Source organism: Glycine max, chromosome 18 (genome assembly GCF_000004515.6).
Source record: "Glycine max cultivar Williams 82 chromosome 18, Glycine_max_v4.0, whole genome shotgun sequence".
Taxonomy (NCBI): Eukaryota; Viridiplantae; Streptophyta; class Magnoliopsida; order Fabales; family Fabaceae; genus Glycine; species Glycine max.
This window is the reverse complement of record NC_038254.2, coordinates 19663539-19674224: the sequence shown is the minus strand read 5'-3', so window position 1 is coordinate 19674224 and position 10686 is coordinate 19663539.

The following is a 10686-nucleotide window of genomic DNA, read 5'->3' as shown; positions in this document are numbered from 1 at the left end:
TGTCAAGGCTAAGTTAATATATACTTTAAGTTGTGAAGGCCAATATGTTTCAGGGCATAACCCACCAATCAAAATCAATTAATAATCATAGACATGCACGAAAAAAAGTCATTCACAGCTAAGGCAGAACACAAATAAGCAATCTACTCAACAGCAATGGATACAAAAGGTGCAATTTAATATTTGAAACACAAAAGGTCCAACCAAATATAATACACAGGAATGGTAAAAGCTTAAGAAAAAAGAATGATAACCAACAAATGCTAAAGACACTAAAGCAACCAAATATTAGGGCTAACATAGAAGGCTTAGGTAAAATCAAACAAATAAGGGGGAAACCTACAATGGAAACAGCCTAATATAATACACAGGAAAGGTAGAAGCAAAAAAAAAAAAGGGAATCATAGACATGCACGAAAAAAAGTCATTCACAGCTAAGGTAGAACACAAATAAGCAATTTACCCAGCAGCAATGGATACAAAATGTGCAATTTAATATTTGAAACACAAAAGGTCCAACCAAATATAATACACAGGAAAGGTAAAAGCTAAAGAAAAAAGAATGATCACCAACAAAGGCTAAAGACACTAAAGCAACCAAATATTAGGGCTGACATAGAAGGCTTAGGTAAAATCAAACAAATAAGGGGAAAACCTACAATGGAAACAGTCTAATATAATACACAGGAAAGGTAGAAGAAAAAAAAAGGGAATCATAGACATGCACGAAAAAAAGTCATTCACAGTTGAGGTAGAACACAAATAAGCAATTTACCCAGCAACAATGGATACAAAAGGTGCAATTTAATATTTGAAACACAAAAGGTCCAACCAAATATAATACACAGGAAAAGGTAAAAGCTAAAGAAAAAAGAATGATAACCAACAAATGCTAAAGACACTAAAGCAACCAAATATTAGGGCTGACATAGAAGGCTTAGGTAAAATCAAACAAATAAGGGGAAAACCTACAATGGAAACAGCCTAATATAATACATAGGAAAGGTAGAAGCAAAAAAAAAAAGGGAATCATAGACATGCATGAAAAAAAGTCATTCACAGTTGAGGTAGAACACAAATAAGCAATCTACCTAACAACAATGGGTACAAAAGGTGCAATTTAATATTTGAAACACAAAAGGTCCAACCAAATATAATACACAGGAAAGGTAAAAGGTAAAGAAAAAAGAATCATAGAAATGAACCAATGTCAGTTAGGATATACAGAAATATAGACAACCTTAAGTAAACAACATAATGCACACAAATAATGAGTAGGTGATATAAAATGCACCACTACTACAAAAGCAAACAAAGTTGGCATATCAAGTTGGCAAAAGTTGTCATTGCACTTGTAAGAATGAAAGCCAATATGTTTCAGAGCAAAGAACACGGAATAAAAGATTAAGCAAGAATTTAAATTAGCCCTAACAAATCGAAATGGAAGAAAATGCAGAAAACGGGGAGGGAAAACAAAGAAAGCACCATCAAGGTAGAAGAAGGATCAGGAACACCCAAAAAATCACACCTGTTGTCATAAAAATCTCTGCTTTTCTTGTTGAGATAAAAATCAAAGCTTTAGTGTTCTTCAAGCTTCTATGCGAAACAAAGTAGGAGAAGGATCAGGAACACCGAAACAATTAACCAAAAAAATTAAGCTTTGAAAGAACTACAAAGAAAACGCACCTGTTGTGATAAAAATCGCTGCTTTTCTTGAGATAAAAATCAAAGCTTTAGTGTTCTTTGGGCTTCTATGCGAAACAATGTAGGAGAAGGATCAGGAACACCCAAACAATTAACCAAAAAAATTAAGCTTTGAAAGAACTACAAAGAAAACGCACTTGTTGTGATAAAAATCGCTGCTTTTCTTGAGATAAAAATCAAAGCTTTAGTGTGTTCTTCGGGCTTCTATGCGAAACAAAGTAGGAGAAGGATCAAGAACACCCAAACAATTAACCAAAAAAATTAAGCTTTGAAAGAACTACAAACAAAACACACCTATTGTGTTAAAAATCGCTATTTTTGTTGACATAAAAATCAAAGCTTTAGTGTGTTGTTTGACCTTCTCTGCGAAACAAATAAGACATGCAAGATAAGTTTAAGCAAAGCATCATCATAAACCTTTGAAGGAGATCAATATAAATGCAACCGTACTTATAAAAATCCAAAAATTGAAGCTTTAGTGTGTTCTTCGAGCTTCTCTGCAAAACCAAAAGCATGCAAGAAAACTTTAAGCATGAAAAACCGCAACAGATTGGAATAATAGAAAATGCAGAAGACGGGGAGGGTAAATGAAGCACATCAACGTCGGAGCAACAAAGAAAACACCCCGTACTCATCAAAATCGCAGCTTTAGTGTGTTCATCCACCTTCTCTGCCAAACAAACAATAGACGAAGCAAAATGGAAAAAACAAAAACAAAAAACGCAGAAGGCGGGTGGGCAAATGAAAACTTACTAAGGGTCCATTCATCAAAATCGCAGCTTTAGTGTGTTTGTCCACCTTCTCTGCCAAACAAAGAACACAAGAAGCGCAATGGAAAAAAACAAAAAGAAAAAACGCAGAAGACAGTTGGGCAAATGAAGAGATGTCGTGTTAAAAATTGCATCTTTAGATGTAACAAAAACGCAGAAGACAGGGAGGGAAATGAAAACTTACGAAGGAGACATCAGAAGCCTCCACTGGTCTTCCATAGCATAGAACAATAGCACCAACGCATTGTCTTCCATGTTTTTTTTCTCACGGGAGAGAAAAGAAACACGAAACCAAGCAACAGGAATGCGAAATGGCAGTGTAACAATAAATGTCTTGGTATTCGTAAAATAAAAAAACGTAAAAAAAGAAGATAGACAAAAACGTTACGTTTTTATGGGCACTGTAGCTTGAGGTGACATTTTTGGGCGGGAAGTGGGGCAACGAAATTGTGACACGTGGCAGGTTAGGGCCTTGTTTGTATAATGATAGATGATATAGTTGTCTTATTTTTATGTAGAGTTTTTTAAATATAACTAAAGATCCAAATTCTATTACTGCATGTGCTTTGATCATATTTTTAATATTTTAATATTGACTACATAATTACTAACATTGTATTTTTCTTTAATTTAAAACTAAAATTACACATCTTATGGTACAATAAACTAAAATGATCAAAAATCAGAATATTTATCCATGTCAATTAGTTATTTATTGGAACCAAATAAATAATTATGAACTAGTAGAAAACATCCAATGATATGATTCCCAAAGAAAGAAAATAAAGAAGACAACCAAAAAGAAAAGATTAACATGTCTTCCAGTGTCAACATTCATTTGATTGTCCATGATTCTTCCAAGTTCCTATCATTTTCTCTTTTTACTTCTTAAAGCCTACATAAACAAATTAACAATGTGTGTTAATAGAAAATCATTCATAACAAAATAAATACAAAAAAATATTAAAGTTTGCAAGATATAAATTGATATTATCAATAATGTAAGTTAAAAACAATAATTCATTTTAATTTAGAAAGAGAAGGAATGAAGATGAAACGATAATGTAAGATATAATGATATTCTTGTTTTAAAAAAAAATCAATTTCAAGAGAGCAAGAGTAATAAAACAAATAAGCTATTTAACTTCTAAATTTAAAGCTAAAAAGTAAAGAGAAAGTCACCAAAAAGAATTGGTACTAAGGCAATAAAAAAATTTTTGATGACACAAAGCAACAACACGTTTGCAAATTTGCTATTTGACTTCCAAATGGAATTCTAAAATATTTGTGTCTTAAACCGAAAGCCAAACCAATCCTCCCTCTTCACCATTTTAACAATGTAACTTATTTTGATCAACTAAACAAAATAGATATATATAATATTGATAAGCCCAAAGATAGTACAAGTTGTACATCGTTATTGGGTGACTAGAATACAAAGAAAACAAAGTCATGGATTCACCTCCTAATCAACCTTCCTTGCTACCAGTTACTACAAGAGACATAAACACGTTAACTCACAACTACCCTTCACCCAACTTATGTCTTTGCGTGCTCACATATACTATTGACACCAGTCCACAAAGCAAAACAACACTTGTCATAGACCCATGTGTCCCATCGCTCAAAGGCAACCAACACCATCTATAAATATCTATTCACTTAGCTACCTTATCCAAATAAAATCATTCATAGTCATCCACATAAATGGTTGAAAGAACTATCTTGCTTAATCATTTCTAGCCATCCACATAAATTGAAAATTACATCATATAGTTAAATATAAATTTATCCCTAAAAAATTATAGCCTAAAAATAAGAAGAAAACAATTTTTTTAAAGAAAAAAACATATTTCAAAAAACATAAATATTGTATCAGAGTCCAGAGTGCATATTGTTCCAACGCTCCTATATTGAACTCCACCTATACCTTTTTAAACTCTTCATCAACACTTGCATGGTTTAAAACAAAAATTTAGTCAACTGACAACAATTTAAAAAAAAATATCTCTAAACAAATGAAAACCCTAAAAATATTTAAACTAAGTTTGAGTGTGTTACCCTTGTTTGTCATTGTCGAGCTTGAAACCACTGGTATGGAACGAACAGAAATTATAATCCGTTAAAGAGAGGTCTCGTGAAATTGGCTCAACTAAAGAAGAAAGGTAAAGATAAAATGGTCACACAAATGACAAAGTGAAGTGTATGCCTATGTGGCCTATGTGGCCTCTGCCTATGGTGATTTCATAGTCATTAAAGCATAAGGAAAATGAGTGACATGTTTGGGTTAAACACACAGAAAAAGTATTTTAGGGTTTCACAATGAAGAGTTTGTTTAGTAACAGCAGAAACACAATGTGTAGGTTTGGGCTGTTGAGGTTAGCCCAGTACTTCTAATAGCACACACACAAGCAATTGTTTAATCCAGGGGAGCCTCATTTTTCTCATTGTATTTCGGTCAGGATTGATCTCTAACAGATTTAGAAATCCAAAACTGAACTCGCTAACTCCTTTCCATACAAACCCGAGTTTTCAACCTGCTCTGCCCGCAAACTAACCCGAATCCGTCCGAAAATAGCTTTTTGAATTTGGTTTTGTTGGATTTGATTTCGGTTGGGTCGTAGTTTTGTGGCTAGCCCTAAACCATACCATATCTCTTCTTCCCTCAAACAACAAAATCAAGAATCGCAATCATATCCAATTTTGGCAATGATTGGAATCAAAGGACATGTTATCATTGATTCTTTGTGTCTCTATATCAAATTTAACTCAACAATTATCAATAAAATCTCTACATTACATGTCCCCAAAATGAAAACAAATAAATTGTGACAAATCTCACTAGGCATAAGGAAGAGCAGTACAAAAAATTCAATTGAAAAATAGAAGCATCGAATTAATATCAAGTGAACACAAAAAATGAAAACCAAAATTAAATAAAACAGAGACAACCAAATATTTCAAGTTCACTATGATAAAAGCTAATTAGTAGGGAAAGAAAGTAGCTAGCTACCATGGTAAGCCAAGAAAATGTTCCACCAAATTGCAAAGGTTTCCTTATATTGATTAGCCCACAAATATTTCTTTTATTCTTATGCTCATTCGTAATGGATTGCAACACACTAGTCCTCATATTCACATCACAAAACCCATCCCATTTGAGTTTCATCTACACACAAAATTATGAAAACATATCAAAATGACAATCTTAAAAGTCAAAGTCATACATAAAAATAATTTGGTGTAATAGAGTATAGAACCTATAGCAACATATTCACAATCTAGAGTAGCCCGAAACATCGTTAGAGTTGGTGACCAAAAGGATGAGCAACAATGATCGCAATTGTAATCTAGAGAAAAAATTTTAATCAGTTTATTTTCCCGTGGTATTCCCTCGATCATCTACAACAACCTCACCATTGGAGTCGACACCGACAATTATGATCACAATCATAACCCAGAGAAAAAAGCATCAAGAAGAAGAAAAAGAAACTGAGTGACAATAACCCATAACTTAGGATTCAAGGTGTGTTTTTTCTTGAAACTTTTTATGAGAAACATATGGAAAAGGGAAAAAGGGATTTATTTTATTTTTCTAAAACATAGCCTAGGAAGAATAGGAAAAGCTTTGTTGGTATCGACCCCGGTGAGCAAAAAAGGAGAGATCATCAGGAGAGTTGAGAAAAAATATGGAATCGTTAAGATGTGGTGGTGATAGACTTCACGATGGTGTTGATCTTTATTGACTGAAAGAAAGAACGTTTGGAGATTTAAAGGAAGAAAAAACAACAAATTTATAGAGAATGCTCAATGGATTGAACTTCAAGTGCGTTACATTATACTACTTCATTCTCTGTCAAAGTTCAATGAACATATTGATTGAAACATTTTTAAGATAACCACAGAAGAAAAGATTAGTCACAAGATATGACAAGTTTTTGATTTTTCAACTCTTGAGAATATAAAAAATTAGATTTTATCAGTTCTCATAATGCAATTATAATTCAATCAAAATCATATTCTAATTCTGCATTGATTAAACAAAAAGTAATCTATCAATAATTAATTATTTTACTTGTTGTACCCATACACAAATCAACAATATATTCTTAGTGGTGATTTTATAAAAAATCATAAACTAAACCAAGTACGAATTACTTTTACCTTAAAGATCCATGTTTGTTTTCCAGGATGAAAATCACTCACCTTGTCAAAACAACAACCATTGTAAATATGAAGTGTGTGAGATTGGTTTGGTGTGTGTGACTTAAGCTACTATCCAAAGTCCCTTTTATAGAGAACAAAACATGCATATAAGATTTAAATAACCATATTTTTTCTCATATTTTTTTTAATTTAAAATTAAAATATCCAATGAATATGACAAAAGACTTTATTAGACATTTTTTACTTTAGTAGACCTCAAAAACATAACTAGCACGAATTATCAATTCTCAGTATTTCAACTTTATAAATCACATATAATAAAATAATAATAATAACAACAACAATAATAATAATACATTATTCAAAACATAATTAGCTATAAATTAAAGATAAATAAAATTATAAAAAATTAATAAAATTAATATTAAAATATAATAAAAATTATTTTGAATCAAATATATACACATTACATACTAATCACTCTATTATACTCAATAATAAAAACTTAACACATTTGAACAATAATTAAAATATAACAAATTTAAACATCATGCATAAAAACAAATATAAATAAATTAAAATAAAAAATTTGAAATAAATACATAAAAAAGAAAAGAATTACCTTCCTTTGCACCCTATTTGCATTCCATCCTCTACCACAAATAAAAGCATGTCTTTAATTGCAATTTCAAACTCTATTTTGTGATTTTGTGAATTTTATCTTCAATGATGAAAAAGATTATATAAATGAATATCCATTCATATAAAATATAGTTAAATTAAAAATTAAATTTTTTAAAATAAGTAAGAAAAAATAAAAAACTTAATTAAATGTAAATTTAAACTAATTATCAGGTATTAATACAAAAAATAGAATAAAAATTAATTTTATTAAAATATTATTAACAGCAACTTGATTAATAAATTAATAACATGTAACAGTCTTAAGCTGATATCACTATAAGCATTATACATATTATATTATAATATTAAAAATTATAATAAACGTATATAATTAAAAAATATTTTACCAACAAATTCATTTAGTATAAATATTTAGATTATATTTAATACTAATAAAAATAACATTTTTTATATAAGCTACAAGAAATACGATTTAAAAGAAAACGGACAAAGCTTGTTAATAATTAAAAAACACCAAACCTACAAATACATAAGCTTTTAAAAATTAAGAAAAATAAACAACATGGTAATGATAGAAATGTGCATAAATCAATGTCGATTAATGAATATATCAAAAATTAAAATAAATTTAATAAAGAACATCTAATACTTTTGTTTCTCTATAAAATTGAAAATATAATACAATTAGAATATATTAATAAAAATTAATGACACGTATAATAATTAATTGATAATATCTCCTTTTAAAAAAAATCTGAAAGTAGAATAATTCATCAATTTCTACATCAATTATTTATTATATAAACAAATATAATGATCTTGTATATAAATAGAACAAAAAAAAATACAATGAAAAAAAATTACTTGTAACGAATAAAATAAAATTAAAGAAACAAGTCTCAAGAAAAGAGTGTATATGAATGGAATGTGACAACAAAATATGCAACAAATGTATTAAGGCCCAAGTTTCTTGGAATGAAACAAAAAAATGCACGAAAGGACAAAACAGTCCTAACACTATAGAAGAAACAGCTAGAAACCAGTAGTAAAACAAATGTTAAGTAGTTGATTATGCAATCTAAAAAATAGATTTTGTTTCATATCTTGCAAAAAAAAGTTTCACCGCATAGTTATTCTAGAGATATGAAGCATTATCTTTTTAAATTAACATTGAAAAACTTTTTAATGAAATTACAAGACAATGAACAAATTTAGATATTCTTTTTTTTTGTGAATTTTTATTTCAATGATAATATTTTTGTGACAAACTTTAACATCTTAACTACATCTTGTTGTCATGAAGAGATATTCTTTATGTCAAAAGAAAATGAATTGAATACAAAACTTACTTAATTTAGATTTTTAACTAAGTATATGGTTAATGTTTACAACTTCAAATATAATATAGTTTGGGTTTATATTAAAAATTAATAATCTAATTTTTAGGCTAATGAAAATCTAAATGCATTAGGCTGAAAATTGAGTTTGGTCCAACTGTTTTGTTATATATAATATATGTAGTTTATATATATATATATATATATATATATATATATATATATATATATATATATATATATATATATATATATATATATATATATATATTATTTTTAACAATTTTTTTATTTTATATACTAAAAATAGAGTAGGAGAAATATTTTCATTTGAAACGAAGAACAGAGTAACCAACATTACAAGTTATATATATGTGTGTGTGTGTTTTTGTGTTAAAGATTAAAATTTGAGTTCTTTTTTTGTCTAGTCTAAAGTAAGATTTTTATAATTGGATCAGTCATTGAATGAATCAATAAAAGTATTGAATCAAAATTTAATACTTCAACCATAATTGAACCTTGGTAGAATTGGTAGTAAGTAAATAATATTTTTAAAATTAAAATATACATTAAATAGCTTAAATTGAAAATAACAATATTCATTACTTTAAAATTTAAGATTCCCTAAATATTATCACTCATAAAATAAAACATAAAAAACTACACATTGTAAATTATATCAAATGTTACAATATTTAATTTCAACAACACTTTTTTTATTTAACTTTAATAACAAAAATAATATATCTATCAATAATTATTAGATATAATAATATTTATTTAAACACCAATACTAGTAATGAGTGATACGGTTGACTTTGGAAAGTTATGCCTTCATGAGATGTATAAGTATATAGTTGTAATTGAAGTAAATACATGTTGGTCTTTCCTTTACACAAGTTATCCTAGATTGCTCCGTCTATTTATTTTTAATTTTTAAATTCTCATTATTTTAACTAAAAAAATAATAATGTAATGTAAAATGTTATGAATTAATTTTATTAATCATTATCCATAAAAATAAGAGACAAATTTAAGTAATAAAAAATATACTAACATTTAATACATTAAAAATTAAAATATTTTACATTAAAATGTTAAAAAAATATAACATTTTACTTTTTAATTCATTCATTCTTTGAGGTACGTCTTTTTATGCACTAGTTGTCTATGTCTTCCACTCCACACACAATACTCCTTGATTATTTAGAATTGATTTTATGTTCATACATGAATCGTGAACCATCCATGTTTGGAAATGAAGAAGTTAGTAGTTTGTGAACATAAATTTATTTTTTTACTTTGTTTGAGTTTGATTGACAAAACTTCAAATGTCTAAAATGAAAATTATTAGAATTTTTAGAGAGGAAGGAACAAAGCGATGTCTAGAAACTCATTATATTTTCACAAGCATTATGAGAATCATTGTAAATCGGTAAACTATCGATTTTTTCTGATTTCTAATGTTTTTTGGTCGATTTAATGGTTTTATGGTTGATTCTTTTACTGTCCAATTTTATTTGTTACTTAGATCGGATGATAAATTGATTCCTAGTTAGACTGATTGAATCAGTCAGCCTAGCTTAATTCAATTTCCACAACCTTGATATGAAGGATGAAAGAGACACCGTAAAACTTATTTGTGAGTTTCCATTTTCCTCTTTGGTGCAATAATAAAGGTAACTATAAAATATGATGTGACCCTTTTCTTTTATCAACCTTAAGTTTTTCACCTATGGAGAGTCTACATAGAGGTGAAAATAGTTGAACAAAGATATGATTTTAAAACTCTAAAATTTCAATTTCAAATTTTCAATTTTGAACACTAATTTCAAATTTGACAAACGTTTCTTAGTTTTTGTTTTGTTGTGTATATATTGAGTTGACATCTTTTGTTAGTTTATTGTTGAAATTGATAATTAAAAAAATAACCTTAATAACTTCAAATTGTGAACTAAGAAGTAAAGGGTCCTATAGTTATGAGTTCTGATTTTGATATAACAATTGTTTCCCTAAGTAGAAGAAGTTGTGAAAGTAAGTTAATCAAATGCATGTAGAAAGAT